This window comes from Ciconia boyciana, chromosome 10 (genome assembly GCF_034638445.1).
Source record: "Ciconia boyciana chromosome 10, ASM3463844v1, whole genome shotgun sequence".
Classification (NCBI taxonomy): domain Eukaryota; kingdom Metazoa; phylum Chordata; class Aves; order Ciconiiformes; family Ciconiidae; genus Ciconia; species Ciconia boyciana.
In genome coordinates this window covers 37,630,781-37,644,812 of record NC_132943.1, presented here as the reverse complement: position 1 = coordinate 37,644,812, position 14,032 = coordinate 37,630,781, and positions in this window count along the sequence as shown.

The following is a 14,032-nucleotide window of genomic DNA, read 5'->3' as shown; positions in this document are numbered from 1 at the left end:
GGAGCCCAGCTATATCAACTGGTGCCATTCTCACACTATATGCAAAGAACAATGTACGCACCGCTTGTACACGCTGTCCCTTCACCGAGAACTGAGAATAAGAGCTATCTGCACACACATCATATCACATAAATATTTGGAATTTAAGGGGTTAATGGATCTGAGAAATATTCATCTTTCTCTCAAGTATCTATATGCTAAGCTGGGGGATGCTGAAGTGCTTCTGAGGTTGTGGGATCCTACCAGCCGTGTCCCATGCCTGAGTAAAGTCCTTGCTCATGCCAGGTTTTCCAGCCTGCTCCCTTCCCTGTGAAGGGATCCCAAATGTCCCAGCCCACGTAGGATCACACCCTATTCCCAAGAGATCCCTGAGCTGGAGAGCCAGGGAATCAGGACCAAGGGAGCACTGGAGAGTTTACAAGAAAGTATTATTTTCCTATGCTGATATAACACTGTTAGCAGAAAAATTAAGACCCATAACCTTGGTGGCTAGGTCTCAGTGTTTTCTTCCAGATTTCAGGTATTTGAAGTACTTTGAAGATGAGTGTGTCTTGTTTGTGGTCATGCACTTAACGTACAGCAGGGTTGAGAACAGAATTTACTGGGATGCTGTAGCGCTTTCTAGCATTAGAGGTGAGATTCTCATTGCAACTAACTTGACTTCAGTGTACTTCAGACAAAATTTCGACAGGACAGGTTGTAGGTTTTTTCACTGACCTCTGAAAAGAACCAAAACAGTCTTCCCCTTCTTCCCCCTATCATTAATGGAAGGACAGGTCCCTCGTACAGCTCTTACACGGTACCTGCAAAGGAAAATCAAGTATCAATACAATTTCTTTGTAGTGCAGAAAGACCTTGTCTCTCCTATTTTTTAGATATTAATTAACATTTTTTCTCTTAAAAACTGCTCTGTAGATCTCAGGAGTAGCAAAGGATGTCATGTTATGTATCAGTTGCTATGGTAACTAATCCTTTCTAAAAGGGAGAAACAAAAAAATTGTAGAAGTCCATTTCTCACTACAAACAAAGGATGCCACTAAATAGTCTTTATTTTGCAACCCATTGCTTTCCTTTGTTTTACTCTTATTTATAAATGATCACAACTGATTTAGTACAGGACTGTGCATTTTTTTTTCAGTCCGAGTGTTCTGAGTTTCCCGTTTCCATGGAGTGTCAGAAAAACAATTTAATTGAACTCAGAAAAAAGTAGAGGGTTTGTGAAAAGGGGCTGAGTCAATTCCAGATCTCTGATTGATTTTTTTAATTTGTTTTTTATTTGTGTGAAGGTATAATATTAATGAAGAGTCTTTATGGGACATACTTTGGGTTGGAAAGGGTAACGCTTCCCAGAAAAATTACATCTAGTGAAGAAATTAAGGCAAATTTTACCATATTTCTCTATTTCTTTCTCTCTGTCTTGAACCAGAGGGATATCAACAGGACTGGAAAGGTCCTTCACGTCTTGGTCACTCTTTGACCTGTGTGCAAGCCTCCATCTTGCAGTGGGATGTAGATTTGGTTTATACTCCTTTCATAATGAATTTCTGAGATATCCTTTGCTGGTGGCGCAGAACTCCCGAACTGTGTTTGCTGAGTCTGATGGTGGCAAATCATAACTCTTCAAAGAAAAGTACCAACATCAGTTGGCTAAAAGAGAAATTTCCTTCTACCTGCTCCGTATTAGTCAGTAGTCTCCAAGGCTTCTGCCCACAGATATGGTAGTAACAGTCTTTGTCAAAATCCATGAAAAAAAAATCACTACTGGTGTAGCTTTATCCCGGTGTCAGACTCAAACAGGGCAGTTTGGGAGCACTGGTCTGGAGAACCTCCGACAGCACAGCTACTGCAAGGGGCAGCCCTTTGCCTGATCGCAGGGGTACCCCCGGCACAGAAACAACACACACACACTGTGACAAAAGAGAGACGGGGCCATTTCCGAGGTGTAAACATGAGAGAAGGTGATGGTGGTGGGTAGGAACAAAGAGCCTGCTTTTATAAAAGCTCCCTAAATCATGTCAAAAGATTTCTCATTTGCTTTTTTGCCCGCTTCCTTTCTTCTCACTGCTGTCTTCCACAACAAGGCATGAATCACGAAGAAGTAAACAACCTAATTCAAAGAGCTGTGTAACAAAAATGTGCTTGATATTGTTCAGAGGTGCAGGAGAAAAAGCAAACAAACTAGCAATTGTATTAATTGGCTTTCTTACCAATCTACTGGCAAAGAAAGCTCATGCTTTACCAGACCGAAAACTGCAGAATAAAGCTGCTTCCACACAGACAGCTTGAGGACTGTGGCCAGAATAAGTGGCTCCACTTGGCATAACTCTAAGCAATGGATTATATTTACTTTATCAGATTTACCAAATTACTCACCTGCCTACAACTAAAAAGTCACCTACAGGAGATAAATGTAGCTCAGCTGTAACAATACTCTCCTTCAACCAGTAGCAAGTCAGAAATGGTACTCTGTAAAAGACAGGAAATTCCTTAACCCTTCTGATTGCTGGCCTTAAGAACTGGAAGCAAGCACAGAAAAATGAGAATCTAAAGAATTCTGTAATATACATCATTAATTTCTATACTTAGAACAAATTATGGAACAAACAAGTGTTTATTGCAGAAAAGAGTTCTATGATCATGACTTATTTGCCAGTATCTATATCAAGAGCTGGATGAAATAATTTATTCCTTCAACTAAAATCCTCCATATCTGAAGAGACATTGCAATGGAGATGAGATTCCTCTTGAGAAGCTCTAATTCAGCCTTATGGAAGAGAAGAAACTATTTCATGAAACAATTTTTTTCATGTTTGAATGCTACAGTGTCAGCAGAGCAGCTGCGAGAAGGGAAGAAAACCAGGTAGAAACTAGCCTTGAAGTATGTTTGATGGGAAATAACCTAAAAGCTGTAGATCACTGAAAAAGTGGCACAGCCAGACCTTAAGGGGAGAGCTGCAAAAGCTTCTAGAAGTTTTTTGGGTTATTTGAGACCAGCTAATTACACAGTTGAGGGAGCTGAGCTCAGGCAGGGCTGGTGACGGGAACAGAGCTGCTTGATCTAGGTCACAGAACTGCTACGGCTCAGGTTTTTCTATCTGAAGGACTTTTATAGCTCCCATCTGCATAGTATCTAAGAGCCGTACACTCTTTTAATGTGTTTATTCTCAAAACGTCCCTGTGAGGCAGGGAAGCATTGTTATCACCATTTTACTCAAAGGAAACTAAAACCTGGGGCCTGTGGGGAAGATCCTCACTTGGCATAAATCGTCAAAGCTCCATTAAAACCAAGAGTGTCCACTGACTCTCCAGTAAGGCGAGTGGAACTAAGATGATTTAAACTGGCTGAGGTTTTTTCCCTACATGATTTGTCTAAGGTCACACAGGATCATGATAGTATTGGAAAATGAAACCAGTCTTCTGAGGAACAGTAACGACTGGCCCATCATTTTGTTTTTCATGTCTGATATAGGCAAATGTGACTGAAGAAGAAACCTGAGCCTCGGAGCTGTAAAATGCATGAGGGGGCAGACACACAGATTTAATTTACTTCTGCTATAGCAGCCTTTTTCTAGTCCGTTAGGACTCTTTATCAGTTGTTGGATTTGGGGGGTTTTTTTGGGGGGTGTGGCAGGTGCACCCACCCTGATAGAGACCGGGGCTTTAACATGCCGGCCGCTGATTCTTTTCACACCTTTACGCCCTTACTGCGATTGTTGTCACGTGCACAGCCGCCGGTATATGGAGCCCTCAGCCAAGAGGGAACTGGCGTGGCCAAATACGACCACAGGTCAGATTCGACCAGGGTATAAATGGTCTGGAGAACCAGGGTATATACCATTTATACCAGGGTATAAATGCCCTCTGAGCCCTGCCAGAGGGCAAATGGAGCTGGTCCTCCTCGGAGCAGCAGTCAGGGACTCTGCCCTTGGGTTGGGACGCTGCCCAAGGTAGCTCCCTGGGGTTGAGAGCCCTTGCCTTATTAGGTGAGTGATTGTGCATCGTGCGTCATCGTTCTAAAGCTTGGAAATTCTTAAGTCGGTTCTGTAGTATTGATTTCCATTGGCATCCTGAACCTGTGGTTTACAAATGTTCGTTGGAGTACCAAAACACTGTTGATTAGAATAAATCTTATTTTGGGTTTCATCACCTGCCTCATTTGACTTTGTGCACCTCTGTGGTGGGGGGGGGGGAATAATTCTTGCTGTATTTCTGATGATACATTTCTGCCACCCCTGCTTTTCCCTCAGTATGTGCTTGCCTGTTAGCTGCCATCATGCTCTCCACTCCATCCCCAGCCCTGGGGTCCTGTACTCCCTTCCCCGTGCTGTGGCACACTTCGTGGGATGCACCAGCAGCCTGTGACCCCAGGGCTTCGTCCTTTGCCAATGCCCAGCTGCCAGCAGAAAGCATTTCCAGGCTAAATGCACGGTATCTTTCAAAGCCAATGCCTCAGCATCCAAACACTACAACATGGTTTGGCCAAGTATCAGCAAAAAGACCATGAGGAGAGCAAAAGACGTATCATCAATGCCTGGGGCTGGAGAGACTGTTACTCTACCAGCAGCAGAAAATACCAGAACTCAACAGAAGATGCTTGTTTCTCATGGAAATGAAGTTGGGAGATAAGTATACAGAATTAAGGCATTTTTCCAAAATTAATAGTCAGTTCTTTTAAAAGTACTTTCACTGAATTTAAAGCACTTTGAATTTCACATTTGTGAAACATAAAAAATATTTTGTATGTGCTTTATACTTTAGCAGCAACAGAATAAAACTAAACAATTCACTTCCTGCAAGTTGCTGTGCATATCAACTGCTACTCTAAGATCCATCTTATCTGTTGATGCTACATCTGGCAGCCTTCAACAACATTCATTACATTTGAATTTTTCAAATAGAAAACTTGCCAAGCCTCGAAACAATGAGCAGGGATGACAGATGTCAGTCATTTCCTCTGACAGGTCAAATGCAAATTTTTGCTTGAATGGTTTAGGTTTTGCAGCATTTAAAGCAAAACAAGAATTATCACTAGAGTATAAAATGAATTAAAGTGCATAAACTAAATGCTAAAGACAGATATATATACTGGTAATATAAAATTACTACCCTGTGAACAAAGTACCAACTAGGGGCAGCACAGGGAGCATACTACTGTCTATCAAGACAGAAAAAGATTTGTGCTGTCATTGGAAATACTTTTGCAGCAGTCAAAAGAGAAGCCTTGAACTTGACAAAGAAGGTCTGCTCTTTCTTTGATCCTATCAATCAAGAGTCCAGTAAGTCCTAACTCAAATAAGTTGTATCTTAGTTTCATCCTTGGACAAATACCAAGTCTTTTTCCTTCTACCATTCTGAAAAACAATTGATTTATGCTTTTTTTAGGAATGTAAGAAATTATCTTTGGAACGTGGCTGATACTTGCAGGGTTATTGACCATTGCCTCCACAGAAGAATGTTAAGGTGACAAATGCGTTTGAGGATGACTATTTTTAATATTGGATGGCATGGCAGAAAACTAATTAAAGATGTCATTTAGGTTTTATTTGTGCAAGGAAAACACTGTCAGCAGCATACTAATATAACGCAATAGGCCAGATAAATTCTGCTATCACTTACACTGTACAGAACCCACAGTAAGCCCACTTAGCTATAACAGAAATGAAAACTGTAGCAGGAGAAAGTCAGTTATGCTATCAGTTGGTAAGTTGTCTCAGTGCCCACGAGTACTGTCCTTTCTGGCAAACAGCTCTGAGGTTAAATCTCCATCTCTCACTCTGTCATGCTCAAGCCAGGATTTAGAAATCAGGAAACAGATGTGGGACAAAAATACTTCTGAAATAGGCAAGGCCAGCTGGGAGGAACAAAAGGTGAAAAAAGTTGAAGTTCTATCTTTTCTCCATCACCAACTTTATTTCAGTCCAGATTTCGCTCTTTTGCGTAGTATCTTAATTCTGTCAGTTATCGCATTTTTCTGCATGGGATCATTCGTAAAGCGCCAGATTCTACACCTCAGTTGAAAATCCTAGGAGCAGAAATCTATAGACAGATTTGGAGTGTATAATATATCTCTCTCTTTATATAATATATCTCCTAGTTCTTGATAAATAAACCCCAGAAAACTACTGGTCTGGAGTCTTATAAATTATTGCTTAAGCGATATGAAAGTCAGTATTATTTTAACTTTTTTGGATTTCAGTGGATTAGATTCTGTTATCATGCAATATTCACATATTAGCACGTCTCAAATACTTATAATGGTACATACGTGTAAATCCTCCTTGCGAGGATCTGTCTCCGCATTTAGGAACTATTTTGGCTACAGGCATGACCGGGAAATCTGTGCACAGGGACCACAGTCTGAATATCCAGGCATTACAGACTAGAAACTGTCATACTCAAAAAGCAAACCAATCTCTTTTCTGCAGGAATGACTAGCTTAGCACAGCAGCACACGAGCATAAATAGACAGGTACCACTCTAGGGCTGGCCTTGTGGTCAGAAGGCCTGAAATATGAGAGGAATGAGCGCTTATCATTCAGGGGGGGTGGGTGTGGGGAAAGGGGGAGTACACCAAGGGGGAAAAAAAGCCAAACAAAAAACCCCTATATGGACCTCATCTTTGATAAGAGAATGAAGAGAACCCACAAATCAAATCCTTGGACTTTGGATTAAGGACAAAAGAAAGTAGGAATCCTTTCTGAGGCCAGTTCAGAACCCTCCTACAAGACTTGGAAAAACAATGGATTAATGACAGTTTAAGGCTTTTTTCCCCCTTTAATTTCTTGCAAAGGTTAATAAAAAGGCAATAACTTTTAACAGGAGCAACTGATGGAGTTGAAAAACAGAAGAGCTTTCTGTCACCTAAAACTTTCTTCAGGTCTCTTCAGCCGTTTAAACCCTACAGAATTTCTCTTGTTTACCTCCATTAAGCATAGTTACAGCCACGTTAGTACCACTTGGCCCTTTATATCACAATCTCTATTCAAAAACAGTATAAATCCTGAATCCTACAAACAGCACGAATCCTATGAATCCTGATACTCACTCACTGATGTGAAATACCTCTACGCCACTATCAGATAGCTTTTTACGTATTATTCATCAACAGCAGAAGAGGAGATGCTAATAAGTTTTAACTCAAGGGTACTGTATAACATAACTAAGCCCATATGGTTTAGCTAACACAGCCAGCTTTCCAAAATTATTTTAATATGCATACTTTGGTCCTTGCAGCCGGACAAGCTGGGGTTTTATTTGTTGTCCTTTTTTTTTTTTCTTTTTTTACATCTCCACCATCTGTTTTATGAATCCTTGAATTTATAATATAAAGGTCATTGTTTCAGCATATGGGGAATTGGATTTCGCTCATGAGGCAGAAGTTGGTGAGAATTAAATGAATGTATACATTTTAATAAATGTATGTGTGCATGTGCCGCCATAAGAGTTTTGAACCATGTAACTGTAAAGTATTTGGTAAATTACTAGGAGGGTTCTTAGAGGGAAGTCTTGAATGAATGGCCCCAAGGAGGAGCTTTTAATCAGATCTTCGGGGGTCTGGTATGGATTCTTCACATTTAAACCAGACACAATTAAGGCACATTCCTGATTTTTTTTTTTTTTTTTTTGTGTGTATGTGTAGGAAATACTGTTGCAACACTCTATCAGCAATATAGCAAATGTCCACCCAAGATCCTACAGGAGAGGAAAGTGATGTTAAAATTAAGACGTGAAACAAAACAGGTTGCACTCAGGCTCTCAGAGACTCATAGTCACAGCACCTGGATGTCTGTGATGTCCAAGAAGTCTGTCCAGCCATCAGGGCAGGGGTGCTCAGACGGTCCAGGCAGTGGTCAGGCACCCCAGAGCTCCTGTCTCCAGATGTTAGGTCCAGGATCTGTTGTGATGACAGGGAGGACAAGGGATGGCAGCTGTCAAATCCTTGCCAGATCTCTGCAGTTCTTCGTAGGCTAGCGACAATATGCAGGTTTTGGGTATGTGTTTTGAGACCTCCTGGAGCTGACAGTGAGGAGTGTCTCCATCCTGTCCCACCTCTGTGAGTCATCAGGAGTCATCACTGTCCTTTGTCTCCAAAGCTGGGTGCCTTATGAAACGGCAGGGAGATGCACTGGGGTCTTGAAGGCTTGCCAACCCTGGTGGGTTAACGTGAGCCATTCTGAGAGCCTCTTTCCTGCTGTTTGCCCTCTTGGTGCTCCCACACCCAGACATTCCCACCAATTCCTCATTCACACTGACCTTAGCCTTTCTGTTACAGTCCTCTACATCTGTCTTTTTAAGTGTGTGCGTATGTACTGCTTTTGGAGGCAATTGTCTAATGCTTAGAGTCAAGGATTACTTTAGACAATACTTTGTAAGATATTAACTTTTGGTGAACGATTACTCATCCAGATCCTTAGGATGTAGAACAAGATGGCAAGACAATCCCACAGTGCCGGCAGAATATAATGCAGCAGAGATCTGCACAGCTAGGATATCAGAAGACAGCCAAACAGAAATGAACTTCTCTGTGACCACAGGAAGAATCTCACAAAATATCGCTTCTGGCAGTACTAAAACAGTGGCTACTAAGATCCAGTTTCCTACTGCTTCATTAATTTAGAATTTCAACAGCATCACAATCCTTTCTGGGAAGAGGGACAAGGGAATCAAGGCACTGACGTTCAAAGACGGACACGGTGTGTGTAGGACCTCTGCTTAGGTATCAGGACAGAAGACTGTGAACAGCTAGTGTTATTTAACCCATTTCTAACATCAGACAAGGAGATTATGGGAGTTTGTGATTGGTATGTGTATGTGTAGATATGTGTATACTATATACTTACAAGGCTATAGGTTCACTGCCCGATGAGTCCCTCGGGAACAGAATGGCAAGAGGAGCACAGCCATTCTTGATAACTCTCTTGTGTTCCTTGCTCTAGGACGGCATCTGCCTTCCTCCACCCAAAAAACAGTCTGAGAGCAAGAAAAATGTAAGAAAAGTTACATGGCATATCACTTTCAGTAATTGATTTTAACAATTGTTTTTGAGATGTGATTATTTTAGGATTGAAAAAGCAACCTTTCTGCTATTGTGTTGTGACTATTACTTCTGGGGATAATTTGTTATCACTTAAACTAGATAATTGAAAAGTTAACTTTTAAACTATATTTGTGTTGTGGAATTCAAAGCTCTGTGTAGTTATTTCAATGAGGATTTATGGGGGTTTGTTTTTCCAGTTTTACAGAATACATAGACTGTGCTACGTAAAACTAAGGCCACATTTTATGATGCCCCACTTTGATACCTGAAAACAGTTAAGAATCAGTCAGAAGCTCAAGTGTTTCCAGTCATTGACTTCCCTACTGTAGCTAAAAGGCCAGGCTGGGTTTCAGAAAGCCTTTTCTTTCCATAATACATGGTATATTCTGTCCAAATTAAGCAAGAGAATTTACAGGAGGAAAAAAGGTAAAAATCCCAAAGATCTCAATTAGTAACGTAAAATACTAGCCATGCTTAATGAATATTCAAACATTTTCAACGCAACACAGCAGACTATGCATTTTTCTTCAGCACTGACTTCCCTCCTCAGCCTCCTTCTCTGTTTGCAGGTCAGACAAGTTTAACGTATCACCACGTTAGCTCCTCTCAGCTCACGCTGAGGGAAGGACCCCCGCAGTATCACGGCTGTCCATCACGCTGAAGTGATTAGACAAAATCTTGCTTCCCCTGGCAGCGATGAGCTAGCAGCGGTGAGCCGCTGCCAGCCCGGTCCAGCTCCCCACTGACCGTACAGCCGAAGCTGAAAATCCACCGCGCGTTGTCATCCCTGACAGCGTCCGTCAGAGGCTGCCTGTCAGCTCGCTGCGGTTTTGACCCTCCAACACTGAACCAGCCTCTCCAGCTTACCGTGCCTCGGCACACTGCCATGATGGGTATAATAGGAGGAACAAAGGATTTGCCTCTCACAACCTGAATTTTTCTCTGCTTTTGTTTTTCAGTATTCCTGAGATTATTTTAAAAAGCACTAATGTGAATCTGTTTGAACACAATAAAGTGCTCACAGTCCCAAACTGACTTATGACAACATGTATTCAGTAAAGTCCTCCAGACAATAACCTTAGTTCCAGTTTGGGAGTTCTGAGATGATGAATTCTGATCTGTCAGTGATAAACAGGCAGTCATACATTCGCACGTATGAACAATTCTCACTGGTATCAGTGTGAAGCATATTGTGGACAAAGGACAACATTTAACTTTTTTTTGGTAACTCTTTACGTAGTTGGTATCACGCCTCCGAGTGCTTGGACACATCATAAAACAGAAACTTCAACTTGACCGGAGTCCTTGGGAGCTCCTGCAGCTTTAGAATGAGAAGTAGCAACACTATCTGATGTAATCTTTGAGATTCTTTGAAACCATAGGTACTAAAGGGCATTTTTTTTTCTCTTTTTGTTAGTATGTTTGCATACAAATATTCACTCCCCAACACAACACAACTACTGCTGTTTGTTTTTGCAAAAGTCTAAATATAGAGGAAATAATTCCACTTATTCCATGCAAAGGTCTTTTTCTTTTTTGGTAGCAGAACACTCTGTATGAGTCAGTAGCCGTTTATTGCTTTTCTGTCTCAAGAATTTTTGAGGCAGGCTGTCAAATTAGGTTAGATCTTCACTCATGTCAGTCAGAGAGGACTCATTGATTTCGCTGTCTGCAGACTGGAGCAGATCAAGTCTTTATCCCCCACTTTTTTCTTTCTTGACTCAACATTTTGGTAAAACGCCTACAAAAACTTTCATGAAACTTCCAAAGATGTGGCAGGGAGTCCCATTAACATTACTGATTTTATTAGCCCTTCTGCGTCTTTACCAATGTCTTTTAGAACTGATAGAGAACTTAACAATGCTGTAAAAAACATTTGCTCTCTTACGATAAATATGATAATCTCTCCTACATTTACTCAATAGATAGAATTGTAAAGCTGCAATAAATAGATGTAACACCTCACAGGAACCATGATTTTGGAGTAAAAAGATTTCGCACCGCAATACATAACAATAATAAATATTAATATGACTACAGGAGAAGCCAAAAAACTTAAGTACAGGCATGTACTGCTATCCATCGAGTATACCTGAAAACTGTGACAGTTACAACTCAATAGACGGCAAAACAGTTTTCCTCATAAGGTTCAATGCACCAGTGGGGAAATGCATGCAGGAACTCAAGAAACACACACAATTTAAATACACGGGGACAGTATACACCAACATAAGGTCTTTTCCATTCACAGTCCAGTAAAACTGTCCAAAAGAGCAAGATCTCGATAGTAGGAAGGCAGAGCAAAGACAAGAGGCATAGCTGTACACAAGATGCTCTCTGCATTCCTATTATGGTGTAATACGAAAATAATATTGAAATAAGAAAAAAACCCATGTTGTGGGCTATTTGTATTCCTTGTAGTTACTTTAACATAAAAAACCTCACAACAAAACAAAACAAAAAAACGGAAAAACCCCCATAGTTTGGATTTGGGCAGTGTAAAAGGGAAAGGTGACAAACTGGGTAGCAAGAACACTTAACAGAGCAGGCTACTAAATTATTAATGGCTAAACTTCAAAAACCAAATAGATAAGTGACCAAACATGCAGTATTACTAGGCTTTCAATTACACAGCGCACATGGTCTGCGCACAGACTACACAACCTAGGTGGTGGCTGCTTAAACGCCATGTAAATCCAGACCAGAGCCAGGTCACAAATAAATTTTTTCCAGCCTTGATTCAGTCATGAATAATTATGGCTCTGTGAGCCTGAATTTGATGTTGGGCAAACTAAAGGAACAGCTAACTTGGAATTTGAATACAGCTAATAATTAACGAAACAGGACTGAATTTATGGAAAACATGTCTTCCTGGAGTTCATGGGGATTTGGGCTCTAGCATCACGTTGCAACCAAGCAGGTTACAATGTGTTTAAACAGAGGATTATTCCATACAAGCGGAAAGATTATATTTGACAGATTGACGGGCATACTAGAATTTTGAATTTGCATCAGACATCTAAAGATTATAGTGGATGGCTGTGCTAGTCAGATGAAGGATCCATTTAGCCCAGTGTCTGGCCTTTAACAGTAGCCAGTAACAATAGCCATTCGTAGAGGCCCAGAAGTATACGAGCCTGGAATGGAGTGATAATTCCCCTGTCTCTGGGCTTCCAGCAGTTCCCAAACTGGCAGTTGCTTCACCAGTGTCATGATTACCTGGCTATCATTTATTTAATCATATTTTGAACCCATCAAAACCTGTGGCATCTAAAAAATTCAGTGGGTATGAGTTTCTCAACTTAGTTATGCGTAACACAAAAAAGTTCTTCTTTTCATTCGATATAAACTGTCTGCCTGGTCGTTTAATTTCATGTGCCTTGGTTTATATCCTCTGAATAGCGAATAATCATTCCCTCGAGACTTCCCTTGTGTCATTCAGGATTGTATAGATCTCTATAATAACCATTCGCAGTCATTTCTTTTCTAAGCTATAGAGTCTTAGTTATTTCATTTCCTCTGCATACAGAAGGTATTCTGTACCTCTGATCATTATTCTCTGTGTTTTTCTAGGTTACCGTATCCTTTTCTGAAACAAGGTGAGCCGACTTGTAGCGTATATTTAAATGTGAGTTCCCCAAAACTGTATGGAGTTGTATAAGGATGTTTCATCCCATCCTTTTCAGCATTTCCTAACACCTTCACTTTCCTGCCCACCACCTAACACCAAGCTAACATTTATAGGTAGCTACAGATAGGTTTATAATTCTCTTGCCATAATGGCACATTTAGATCCTACCATGATATATGAAGATTTTGCTTGTTTGCTTTTTTTTCCCCCTGTGTGCGTGGCTTTTTATTTATCAACATTGAGTTTCATCTGCTGCTTAATTGGCACCGTGAGATGGTAGAACAATGGTCTATAGCCATCTTCAGTTTTGATACTCTCTATCGTCAGCAAACTTTCCTATTCATCCCTTTTTCATCATAGAGGAATATGTTAAATAGCAACCATTCCAGCATCTCATTTCATTGTAAAAATAGACCATTTCTTCTGACTCTGCTTTCTACCTTTAAAGTAGCTATCAGTTTCTGAGAATACAGTTTCTTTTGTCTTGTGACAGGTTAGTTTATTTAACAGCCGTTGGCAAAGAACCTTGTCATATGCTTTGGTGTGCTTCAGGGAGGGAGAATGCAGCTGGTGCAGAGCAGAGCTATGGAATTAACAAAGTGATATAAATACTTACACTATAGTGGGGATCAAAATACTCAAGGATCATGTTAAAAGACGAGCTTATTGCAATTAAATATACCTTCTTACTGAAAAAAATATTGTAAAAATGACTACTTAATCTGAAAAAAGCTGTGCTGGAAGTTGAAACGTGATTTAGACTAGAAATAGAGTGCATTATTTTTAAATTGTGAAGGCAATCATTCAAACAAATAACCAGCATCAGTGGTAGATTCTATACCATGTACAATATTTCTCAAAGGTATCTTTCAGTTCAAATTATTTCTTGCAAGTTCTGTGTTTTCTGTTATGAAGAAAATTAGATTAGTCTGTTCTAATAGTATTTTCTGAGCTGAGCCTAGAGTCTACTTAATGACGTGCTGCTTTATTAATTCCTTTTTTGGTCCAGTTCCTGGAAAATGTACTAACAATCCACTTCTGTACGAGCTCAGCCTAGAAACCTTACACAGATATTAGTTTACTAAAAATAGTCAGCTAAGAGTTTTCTCTCTAATCTCATCCAAAGAAATGTGCTATATTAATAAGTGTTCACACTGTGGTATTTACAAACAGTGTACCACTCTGGTAGAGACTGTTCTTATGCAAACACTTTAGCTTAAAATATTTAACTGCTACCAAATCTCTTCCTTGAATCCTTTGTCTGGATAACCTGTACAACAGACATCCATAGGCAAAGTTAGTAGCTGGCCACTTTCTGATTTAAATTTCAAGTTAAACTGCTGTAGAGATCCTATGACGGATGT